Below are 13,001 nucleotides of genomic sequence, written 5' to 3' on the forward strand. Positions count from 1 at the left end.
CTGCTGCCCGCGCCGCCGCACTCCGTCAGCGCCGCCGCCGCCGCACTCCACCACGCCACCGCAGCCGTTGCCGCACCTCACCGGACCCCACCGCCAGCCCCGACGCCCGCGCCCGAGTTCGCCGCCGGCCGGATCCGCTCCGCCGCCTGTCGCAAACCGCTGCCGCCGGTTTATTCGCCCCGAGCTGGTAAAGCCGATAAAACCGCCCGATTTAATTTTATTTAGTCGGTTTATCCTCTAGATCGGTTTTTTCTTATATAAACCCTTTCGTTTCTGTTATTTAGCGAACGCTTTCCGTTTAGATAGTTTCAGTAAACAATTTTCGTTCATTACCAATTGGAAACGAACGTTCGTTATTTAGTCTTTTCTTTTTCTGTTAAGTTTTAGTCAGGGACCTATCCGTAAGTAGTTTCTTTACCGTTTAGCCCATGATCTTCAAACCTTCGTAACTTTTTACTCGCTTATCCAAATTAGATGAAACCAATGCCCGCTTCTTCGTTATGATCTCCTCTATCTAGTAATCCAACTCAAACATGTTTTTGAAAGTTTAAAATTTGAATTTCAAACAGTCTTCGTTTGATTGTAACTTGAGTTTCGTAACTCCGTTTGAGTTGATTCTTTTTGCAAATTGAAGCTGTTGACCGAAACTTTCTGATTAGGCCAAATTCATATAATTTTGGTACTGTTAGAAATTGTTTTATCTTGCAAGAGTTATTTGCTTGGTTTTGAAGTTTTCCGATACGTTTTCTTCGTTCTTCCCGACCTTTGAGTGATTGCTTATGTGTGGTTACTATTGCTTGCTCACGATAGATTGACCGGATTGTGATGAGTAGAACTATCAAGAGTTTTGAGTGTGAATCATCTTCATCAACAGTACAGGCAAGTTCACACTTTGATCATATCCCTTTCATACCCAGTTTTTATGCATTAGTTTCACCCTCAAACATTGCATGGTTAGGATTTGATAACATGTGGGTATTGGGAAGTAGTTGATGAGGTAGGAACCTATTGCCCTGCTTATTATCAAACCCTTGGGAGTTACTTCTACGTTATGCTTATACCGCAATGCTATGCTCGTAGACATGGTTTGGGTTTGAGTGTGTTCCATGACAGATGCGAGATTGTTAATTAATGGTTCAATCTAAGGTGGCAACTTTAATACACATCTGGGTGGATTGAGGCACCTGGGGATACCAGTGATTGCCTGGTTTTTTGGATATCCCGGGGTTTACCGTGTGATCATCCTATGACCGCCACCCAGGCTCAAAGGGATCATACGATTATTCATGCTAGAAACTTCCGTGTGCAGCCACAAGCTATTATGAGCTCTAGCATAGCTGAGTAAGTTACGTGAAGCTCTTGAACAGGTAGATCAGCAGGTAGTGGGTTTTGTAGGTTTGGTATGGTCTACCCGGAGTAGGGAGTTAATGTTTCTGAAAGACTATGTCTCGGTCATCTGTTTCTCAAACACCATGCAGTGCGAGAAATCCAATGGAAGTGATCGAGTCTTGTGGGGAAAAGTGCGCAAACCTCTGCAGAGTGTACAAACTAATCATGATTAGCCGTGTCCCCGGTTATGGACATCTTGAGTATCTAGTTCTTGGATTATCATGTTGATCTCATCATGTTACTTATAATTAATTTTGTTGGGTCTAATGATGATGCTTAATTGGGATTGAGAATGCTGTCAACCATTCTCAATGTTTAACAACTACCATGATAGTTAAATAAAATTTATTCCTTTGCAATAGGGAAAATTTGGCTTTATGCAAAACTGTAACCGTAGAGCTTTCCACCAGCCAATTATGCATGTAGTGATAGCCATTATTCATCATTGCTTTATGGTGTGAATTTGCCAGTACATTCAATGTATTGACCCTTTGTGGCTGCAACGTCTCATGTTGCAGGATATCTTATGACGAGTAAGTGATACGTTAGGGTTACGAATTCTACACTCAACTTTGCCGTTGGTGTTGATGGGAATCCACAACCTTGTTACTTCCGCTTTTTGGATTGAGGTAATAGTATTTACGTTATTTTATACATGTGATTTACCTCTGTTATAAATCCTCGAGTACTGTGTGTGTCAGCATACCGATCCAGGGATGACACTTAAGCACAGAGACTTGATCCATTCGGGTCAGGTCGCTACAACTTGCCAATGGCGTTGATGGGACTCCACACCCATTTGACTATTTCCGCTGAGACTTATGAGGTACTCCCTCCGTTTCTTTATGTAAGGTGTATTTTTTCGGGCATGGTGACCAAGGCACAGAATTATAGAGAATTTAGGACAAAATTGCCCATGAATAATTTTTTTGTTATCAACAAGTAAATCAATTAGGCTAGGAAAGGAAGAGATATACACAATCGTGAGAGAGATACATGCCATTTTTTCTAGAAGGATAGATACAAGAAATCAGGACAGAGATACTTTCCTTATTTCTGGAGGGGTAAGGAAGGAATTAGGAGGTTTTAGAAGAAATGCACCATAAATTGTGGATTTTTTCAGAAAACAAATACACCTTATATAAAGGAACGGAGGGAGTATATATCAATTTTACGTTATTTATACATGTGTTGCACTTTGATATATACATTGATGTACTATGTGTGCCAGCATACTGATCCGGGGATGGCACAGATACACAGAGGCTTGACCGTATGACGTCGGGTCCCTACAGATATGGTATCAGAGCACATGTTGACTATAGGACGTGACCCTAAAAACTGGAAAGCCCCTAGGACAGGATATCTCTAAAACTTTGTTTTTGAAAAGACCCTTACTTTTCTTCTTTTCTGATTTCATCATATAATCCCTCTTACCTCAAATACTTAGAGTATAGCCCTTTCCCTTTTGATCACATGGAGGATCAACTGAAGCCACTCCAAGAAGGATCATATATCGAAGAACTGATGGCCACTTCGGAGTAAAGAGGATTTCACCATGCAATAAAAGAGCTGAAGCTACAAGAGTTGAAGACTCCGAAGACTTGAAGAATTTGAAGACTCTAAAGATTTATTTGACCTTCAGAGGACCAAACCCCCGTTATATACTTATGTTAGATGCGACGATTCATGAGCTCTCTCTTGTTTGATGTTTTTTCGACAACCACAAAATAAAACTCGTTTCTTCAAAACTATTGTTTGTATTATGTCTATCCCTCCTCACCTCTCCCGTATCTCATCCCAAAACCCTTGAACCCAATAGATGATGAATGAAGATGGACGTGTATTTCCGAGATTGGTGACACAGCTGGAGGTAGCACAATGGATATAGAACATGGAAGACCGCCTGAAGGAGCACTGTATTGAAGGAGAGTATATGGTTCCATACACCCTACGATGGATCACACAAGGTGCTACAAAATGGCGAGAGATACATCAAGCTATACAAGGATGGAATGGAGCAAATGCTTGGGATAAATTCAAGTGATTCTACTAAGGTCACGTCTTATCCAGAAACCATATGGCCCTAAAGTGAAGAAGCCATGTGAATTCAAGATTTGCGGAGAATTAGGACACACCAAGGAGGAACACAAGGATGGATGCCCTCATTGTGAGGAGAACCACCCAACCGAATAATGCCTGACTGGGCAGATTACTTGCTTCCTGTGTGAAGGAACTACGCACTACCCGGCTCAATGCCACATTTACCCCAAGGTACAAGAAGTTACCAAGCAACAGAAAGAAGCCCTCAGGGAAAGTTTAGAAGGAACTGTGATGAAGGAAGCTGTGATTTGATCAGCAGATGTTTCTTAGGAGGATACCAAAACCTGAGAGTTGTGAAGAAACAATAGATGTTTTGTGCAGCATGCAGAACCCATGGATTTACTCGAACCCAGTTCGAGGACAAGAGAAATTCTGTAATGCTTGTGAGACTTCCCGAGTGTTAGAAATACGAGATTCGCTAAACCTTATACAGGGAAATGATCTGGGTGCGGAATGGATTGATCACCATACCGACTTACTCTTATCATTCGCTCTTGCTATTTGGGATGGTAAATGTGAGAGACTTACCCATAGTAGAGAGAGAAGGTTACCAATACCTTGTTTAGACCTTAGAATGGTAGGACGATTGATCCATGTACATGCAACCGTTGCCAATCGTAGGTTATACGGTGAGACTCCACCCAAACCCTTTTCCTACAGGAGAAACCATAAATTATGGGCCACCATGAGATATCGATAGTTTTTTAGTGTTGGCGACAGAACTGTCAACTAAGAAGACCCAGTCCCGGAAGAACCTTACAAAGATAAAAAAGGAGAAAGGATGTTGAGGAAAAGGTTATGCCCCTAACGGAAGAGCCCTAGTGCAGGAGTCATACTGAAGATGTGAGAGGACCAACACCGTCAACAAGGAGGTTGGAGTACATGAGTTTTGTCGGAACCATACCTTGCTTTTAAGTGTGGTAGTACCCCCGACCTTCGTGATTATTAATGGATTCACTAGAAGACCTCCAAACCCAAACCTTTTCTTGCTAGCCTCTTTGAATCTCGAGGACGAGATTCATTTTAAGTGTGGTAGGTTCGTAACATCCCAAAATTCTAAATTTTGGAATGTTATATTAAGTAAATAGTTTTGATTGTTTGTTTGATTGTTGTGTGAATGATTGAGTGAAACTGAGGGCAATATGGAACTTTTTGAAAGTTGAATGAGAGGGAATGAAATGACTTTCCCAGACTTTCACTTTGCCTTTTGATATCCATGAATTCAAATTCATTTCATCACAAAACCCCAGAGTGAAGATGACATGACTTCTTCCATTTGAAATGAAAAGGGATTAAAAAAGATTTGAATTCCACCTGAAAGTATTTCAAATTCACAAACTTTATGCAACTCAATGATTTTCAGGAGATAGCATAAAATGACTTCCTTAAATTATATGAAATATGAGTTGGATGTTAAAAAGAATCAAATTGAAAGTCATTTGGAAGTATTTTGAAGCCCCCTTTCAATTTGGAGTTATTTGTATTTTATTCAAATTATTTTTTTCGAAAAATAAAATACATGGAAAATTGGGTAAAATGATTCCCTACAGAAGAAAAGTGGAGAAAAATAAATTTGAAATCATTTTGGTATTTTAAAAATGATTTTTATTGGGTTTTATTGCAACAGTAGCACTATTTGCTTTATTTAAATTTTTGTTGATATTATTTGGACTAGAAAATATGTCCATGTTTTAGGAAATCTTTTTCTGAAAATTTTGATATATCATATTCCTATATGATACTTTATTTTCTATTTGTTGTTTCTTCTTTCTTTCTTTTTTTTGTCTGTGTTAAAAAAACAAGAGGAACCCAGCCTGCCAAACTCATGCCAGCCGCCAGCTCATCCAGCGAAATCGGCCCACAACACACTCCCCACGGGCAAAGCATTTCGCTTCGGTCGTCCGCTCCCTCGCTCGCCCACCTCTCCCACTAACCAGTGGCCCCGCCTCCTTCTTCTCCCCTTGCCCAAGCTAGAGCGCGTGCAACCGATGCCGTATCCCGATTTCCTCGGGATTGTGATCCCGAGCTTCCCCCTTGTGCCAGCATATGCCCTATAAAACCCCTCGACCCGCCTCTCGCGACCGCCATTAACCCCGATGACAAACCTCACCGTAGCTCTCGCCCACGTCCTTCGGATCTCGCCGGAGCCAACTACCTCTGCCATTGCGTATGTCGCCAGTAAGCCTCCCCGAGGCCTCTTCCTTCTCCGGTTGGTTACTCTCCTGGTAGAGCTCCGTTTTCACATGTCCTTGTGCCTCCTCTTCCTCCACAGAAACTTCACCGAGTTCGTGAGCCCTCGCTGGAGTTCACAGGGCATCCGAGCTCTATCGTCATCGCCCTCCCGTCGTCCGTCATCCCCGAGCTCTATCGTCATTGCCCTGCCGCCGTTCGTCATCCCCGAGCTCCACCAACACCACCTACGGGAGCGGCGTGAAGTACCGCATCCGGCCGACCTCCCCGACACCACCGACGAGCGCCAAAGCACTTCCACCGTCGATGCCCGATCCACCTCGCTGTCGACCTTGACCAGCCACCGCTGTAAGCCGCCAGCGCATCCCTCCTCCGTTCGATCTATTTCAATGGCTAGTATTAGATCGCGAAGGGTTAGTTTTTTTTACTTAGTTCGGTTAATCCCCGGTTTTACACCGGGTTAGATCGAACATAGTCACCTCGGTTTTCCCTGTTAGGCGTCGCTCGCCGTTTTTCTTAAGGTTCGGCCATCCACCCGCAGCTGCCTAACACACACACACCATAGCCATTAGCTAGCTGCCACATGGCCACCGTCCGATCGGTAGTTATTTTTTTTCTTTTTCTGTTTCTTTCCTTTTACAAAATTAGTTCTGTTTTTAGAATTGCTATGTCTTTTAGGATATTTAGTGTTTTTGAGTGATTCCAATTGCATTGTGTCACAAATTTGTTGAACTTTCTGTTTGTGTACTTAGTTTTAAAATTTGAGTAGTTTAAATTTGAGTTTGTTCAAATTTGTTCAAATCACTAATTTGGTCATATTTTGAGTTTTACGAAGTATTTTTGATTGATTCTTTTGCTACGGTTTTGTTATTTTTTTGTCTATCCAGTAGCATATAGTTATTTATTTTTAGTTTATTATAAATTAGAGTTTTAGGCAAAACAATACTGTTTTAGTTCTAGTTTTATTTTAGCCTTTTCTTTATAGTTTTAATTGTTCTTAAATTATTTCTTTTTGTCACTTTTGACAAATTTAGTTTTGTTTCTGTTATTTAACAGTATACAATTTTATTCTTATTTTAAAATTTTATTTTTGTTAGTTTTGTATGAAAACGTGTATAGGACATAGTTAGAGTTTTATAAAAGCTTTTTATTTATTTCCTTTTGCTACTAAAGTTTATGAAAAATACTTCCTATTAAATTAGTTGTTTTACAATTTTATTTTCTGTTAACTTATTAGTTTAGTGTTTTAATTGCTATTAAGTTTTTACTTAGGCAAAACTATATTAGATGTTTGTAGCAAAGCTATAGACTTTCGTTAGTAGTTTTTCTTTTGTAGTTTTATTTGAAGTTTCTTTGGAATTTGTTTGAGTTTTATTATCGAGTTTCTTTGTTGTTTTGATTGTTATTTTGAGTGCTAGAATTGTTTGCTAGGATGTTTGCTTATATGAATACTATATCTGTTTAATATAGATTTTCAATGGAGTGATGAATAGTTCTACCAAGTCTTTATTCCGAGAGCGATATAATCTTCATCAAGTAATACCAGGAAAGTTCACTTTAACCATGTTTTTCATACCTATGTTTTATTTGCATGTAGTAGCATGCTTTCAACAATCCCTCCAGTAGTGTTATTGAATCTTGTAGTTGAGTAGAATGCATGAGGTAGGAACCCATCTCCCTGTTACCAAGCCCGGGACGTTATATAGTTCTAATGCTATGCTGTAGTAGACGGGGTTAGGTATGAGTGCACGGGAGTGGTGTGAAGAAGGAGGACTCTACGTCAATGACAACAACTCCAAGATGGAATCTGCAAGGACTGCATCTTCAAGGCCTCAAGACTTCAAGACTCGAGAAAAGAATTCAATACACACTACTGGGTGAAGGGCGGTTGATGGGCACCCTGGAGAAACCAGTGGATGGCTAGGATACATGGAGAAGCGCCATGACATCTTGCTGAAAGCTTCACCCAGACTCAAAGAGACGGAAGAATACTTCATGCCCGAAAGCTTACCTATGCAACCGCAAGTCACTATGGGCTCTGGCTTGGTTGACCTTAGTTGTGACTCTGACTGGGACGGTGCTAGCAGATGTAGAACTGTGGTAGGATTTGATGAGCACCAGACAGTGGTCAGAGGAACTCTTTGGAAGACCATGTTTCGGTCGTCTTGTTCTCAAACATCATGAAGTGCAAGAACGTAAAGAGAGGGATCGAATCTTGTAGGTAAAGTGTACAAACCTCTGGAGAGGGTTAAAACCTAATTGATTAGCCGTGTCCTCGATTATGGACAACTTGAGCATCTGGACTTGGATCTATCTCAGAACTCTCAACACCGGACTTATAACTTAATTGTGGGCAACTTATGATGATTTGGGCTATGAGACATCGGTTGTCGGAACCATGTCATAGTAGAGAACTTTGTAGTGAAGACTCTTGATATTCCCTTGTTGTAGGGAAAATAAAACCAGCTTTTATGCAAAAATCTCAGACACGTAGCCACATTGCCATATTGCATATATTATAGTTTTATCATCTGTTTTTCTTACAGTGATCTTGCCGGTACATTCAATGTACCGACCTACATGGCTGCAACATCTCATGTTGCAGATAATTTCTCTGACGAGTGAGTTTTGTTGTTGGGTTACGGTCTACACTCAACTTACCAATGGCGTTGATGGGACTCCACACCCGTTTGACTGTTTCCGCTGAGACTTATGAGGTATATATCTATTTTACGTTATTTATACATGTGATTGCACTTTGGTATATACATCGATGTACTGTGTGTGCCAGCATACTGATCCAGGAATGGCACAAATGCACAGAGGCTTGACCGTATGAGGTCGGGTCGCTATAGTCATGTAAGGTTGGTCCGGGCTGCTTCATCCAACAATACCGCCGAATCAAAATAAGACATTGGTGGTAAGCAGTATGACGATCACCGCCCACAACTCTTTGTGTTCTACTCGTGCATATCATCTACGCATAGACCTGGCTCGGATGCCAATGTTGGGGAACGTAGCATGCAATTCCAAAAGAAATCCTACGCTCATGCAAGATCTATCTAGGAGATGCATATTAACGAGAAGGGGAGAGTGTGTATATGTACCCTCATAGATCGAAAGTGGAAGCGTTAGGTAACGCGGTTGATGTAGTCGAACTTCCTCGAGCTCCGACCGATCAAGTACCGAACATACGACACCTCCGAGTTCTGCATACGTTCAGCTCGGTTACGTCCCTCGCCTTCTTGATCCAGGAAGACATCAAGGTAGTAGGTGACTTCCTTCAACATGACGACATGGTGACGGTGATGGTGAAGTGATCCGTACATGGCTTCGTCTAAGCACTACGAAGATATGACTGGAGGCATAAACTGTGGAGGGGGGCGCCGCACACGGCTAAGGTAATGTCCAGGCTATGTGTAGCGCCCCCCATGTATATATAGGTGGAGGGAGGGAGAAGCAGCCCTAGGGGTACCCCAAGTAGGAAGGATCCTACTTGGGCTCCTGCCCTAGGCCTACGCTCCTCTTTCCTTCTTTTGGCAATGAGGGGAAGGAAGGAGGAGGTGGCGCCCCCCCTTTTCCTTTCTCCCACCAAGGGGGAAAGGTAGGAGGAGTGGCGCCCCCTCCTTTCATTCCTCTAGGGCCTGCGGCCAAGGAAAGGGGCACACCAGCCCCTTGTGGGCTGGTTTGTCCCTCCCTCGGCCCATTACGCCCATATCTTTGCCGGGGTTGCCTGAAACTCCTTTCTGGTGACCTGATATGTACCCGGTACCCTCCGGGACACTTCTGGTGTCCGAATACTATCGTCCTATATATCAATCTTTACTTCTCGACCATTTCGAGACTCCTCATCATGTCCGTGATCTCATCCGGGACTCCGAACAACACGGTCACCAAATCACATAACTCATATAATACAATACTGTCATCGAACGTTAAGTGTGCGGACCCTATGGCTTCGAGAACTAAGTAGACATGACCGAGACATCTCTCTGGTCAATAACGAATAGAAGAACCTGGATGATCATATTGGATCCCACATATTTTACGAAGATCTTTATTGGTCGAACCGTTATGACAACATACGTTATTCCCTTTGTCCATCGGTATATTACTTGCCCGAGATTCGATTGTCGGTATCTTCATACCTAGTTCAATCTTGTTACCGACAAGTCTCTTTACTCGTTCCATAATACATCATCTTGCAACTAACTCATTAGTCACTTTGCTTGCAAGTCTTCTTATGATGTGTATTACCGAGAGGTCCTAGAGATACCTCTCCGATACTTAGAGTGACAAATCCTACTCTCGATCTATGCCAACCCAACAAACACTTTCAAAGATACATGTAGAGCATCTTTATAATCACCCAGGTATGTTGTGACGTTTGATAGCACACAATGAATTCCTCCGGTATCTGGGAGTTGCATAATCTCATAGTCGGAGGAATATGTATTTGACAGGAAGAAAGCAATAGCAATAAAACTAAACGATCATAATGCTAAGCTAACGAATGGGTCTTGTCCATCACATCATTCTCCTAATGATGTGATCCTATTTATCAAATGACAACACATGTCTATGGTTAGGAAACTTAACCATCTTTGATCAACTAGCTAGTCTAGTAGAGGCTTACTAGGGACATGGTATTTTGTCTATGTATCCACACATGTATCAAGTTTCTGGTTAATAGAATTCTAGCATGAATAATGAACATTTATCATGAAATAAGGAAATATAAAATAACAACTTTATTATTGCCTCTAGGGCATATTTCCTTCGATACATACATATATTAATTAATTAACTTCTATCGTCTTCATCATCTAATAATGTATTGTGTGTTGAAATGCAGATATGTATCCAAAGGGGTACCCAAAGTATAATCTGATGAAAGCAAGTGGAAAAAAGCTTCACACGGTGCGAAGAAGCCATCACCCAAAATTAAAACGATGCCTCCAAGAGGTATTTGGTCTACTTAATCTCAATTTCTCAGATCTTTCCAATTAAGTTCAGTGATTGATGTTATGTTTGGTGAATGATATCATCCTAGGGATGATTCTTGTGCTGGAGCTTTTATGGTTGTGATTGTTCATGTCTTCACACTACATGTAGAGGCTACAATTTGTTTCTCTAATCTTTCAGTACTACATGTAGTGGTGCATTATAGCAGAAACAAGTCTATAACAGGACACACTTACTATGAAGCTCTTATTTTTTGGTATAATTCTACACAGCTTTTAACTAATAGAATGAGTAATTTGGTGTCAGAAACACTGTCTCTGACTGAAGTTGCGCTGTAATTAGTCCCATACTTGAGCCCTGAAATCATCAGTACCAAACCATTTTCAGTAGTACTCGATGCTTGTAATTTCAGATATAGCTATGAACCAAACCGATTCATGTACTAGTTGGATGTATGAAAAAGATTCGAGAGATAGCTCACCATGATCTTCTAGATGCATATACTTGTTGCATTAATACTTCCCATCTTGAATATTAGCTAGCCCATGATAGTTTACCACTATTTGTTTTCAAATTGAATGATAGTAACTCCTCTTATCATGTTGAGCATTAAGTTTGAACAATGTAAATCTGTGTTGGTGTAGTTAAAAAGACAAGAGCTAAATGGAACCCATCTTTGGAATGAGGGTTTTGTGGAGATACTTCAGGAGCACAACACTCCGTACTATAGGGGACAAAATGGTTGGTCAACTGAAGCTTGGAATAGGATGGCAGATTTATTTCATGAAAGATATGGCCACACAAATTTTACAAAGCTACAGATTCAAGAAAAACAGAAAGACTTGAAAGCTCAATACAAACTTATTAAGGATGCCCACAAACAGAGTGGTGTCAGTTGGAACTATCTTACACACATGATAGATGCAGACAGACATCTTTGGCAAAACCTGATGACTGTAAGTTCTAGTGTAGTGCATTTTGTCTTTGCAAAACTTGATGACTTGTATTCCATGCTTTTGTAATCAATATTGTTTTCAAGTAATCTAGGTTTGATAAATCATTTCTTTCATATACAGTCATGGCCAAAAATAGCTAAGTTCTAGAATAAACCATTTCCCCTCTACGATAAGCTTGGTGATCTCTATGATGGTGAGTTCCTGGGTTGAATGGATTTTCATTTCCTCTCTTTTTTGACCTTTATAATGAATTTTCACTGCTATGTGGCCTTATGATAACTTGGGTGTTTGTGCAGGACACATATAGCAGAAAGCAACTTTAATTTCACATCAATTGAGGTTACACAAGTCAGTGATGGTGATCCCAAAGTTGAAAGAGAGCAGTTTGCCTTCTCTTTTGACCTGAATCAATACGATGATGATGTGCACATGTATGATAATCCAAGAGATGCTGCTCAAAGTGATGAGCCCAGAGATGCTACACAAAGTGATGGTCGAAGAGATGCTATTCAAAGTGATGAGCCAAGAGATGCGACACAAAGAGGTGGCCCTGCTGCTTCAAATAACAAACACGTGAAGGAATCAAAGAAGGGTAAGAAGCGTGATGATCCAATGGTGGAAGTAATGGCACAGTATGTGGAGATCAAGAGGAAGCAAGTGGAGGAGGAATCTGCTCTGTTGGCTGGGTCAAAAAATGCACATGAGTTCTCCATCAGCAAGTGCATTGATGTTTTGCATAAGATGGAAAGCATCCGCCGCGATGAAAGAGCTACTGCCTACAAAGTCTTCAAAAGTGTTGAGAATAGTGATATTTTTCTCAATTCTGCCACTTAAGATGAAGAGAGTGTTGTTGTGTTTCTTCGGAGCAAAATGGCAGAGTTGTCTCAACGTATCTAAGGTAACAATCTTCTACATCCCCTTCTTCTTTGCATTTCCAGTAGTATCACAACAAAGAGAGCTTTATGTTTATCTCTTGATTTTAAGTGCCTTCTTTTGCATGCATACAAAGAAAACAACCTAATAGTATGCCATGTCCAATACATACAATAAATCATTCGGTGGGTTGATTCGTTAGTAATATTTTGTTGTTTCGTGATGCTTCAGTGTTGCCTCATTTAGTTTAACTGGTTTTAGTTTCTGTTACATGGGAGAACCAGTTCCCTGTAACTCAAATATAGATGACTAGTTTCTGTCTATGTACCTCCCTATTAAGTTGATACGCTAATTGTGTTTGTGTTCTCACACAAATCTATGTAATTGACCTTGCTAACTTGTAGTAGCGATGCCTTTCTAACTGATTTGAAATATAGTAATGATGTGGTGCATCTCTTGGGAAACCTTGGTTCTGAACCTAGTTCTACTCAGACTAGACTAAAAGGGATGGTTCAGTCTTTCTTC

The 13,001-nt window shown here is 40.9% G+C and overlaps 1 pseudogene; it reads left to right on the forward strand.

Moving 5' to 3' along the window:
• LOC119338885 overlaps positions 1-12,500 on the forward strand; it is a 25,130-nt pseudogene extending 12,630 nt beyond the window's left edge.
• Positions 12,501-13,001: the final 501 nt, after the last annotated feature.

This window comes from Triticum dicoccoides, chromosome 7B (assembly GCF_002162155.2).
Source record: "Triticum dicoccoides isolate Atlit2015 ecotype Zavitan chromosome 7B, WEW_v2.0, whole genome shotgun sequence".
Taxonomy (NCBI): Eukaryota; Viridiplantae; Streptophyta; class Magnoliopsida; order Poales; family Poaceae; genus Triticum; species Triticum dicoccoides.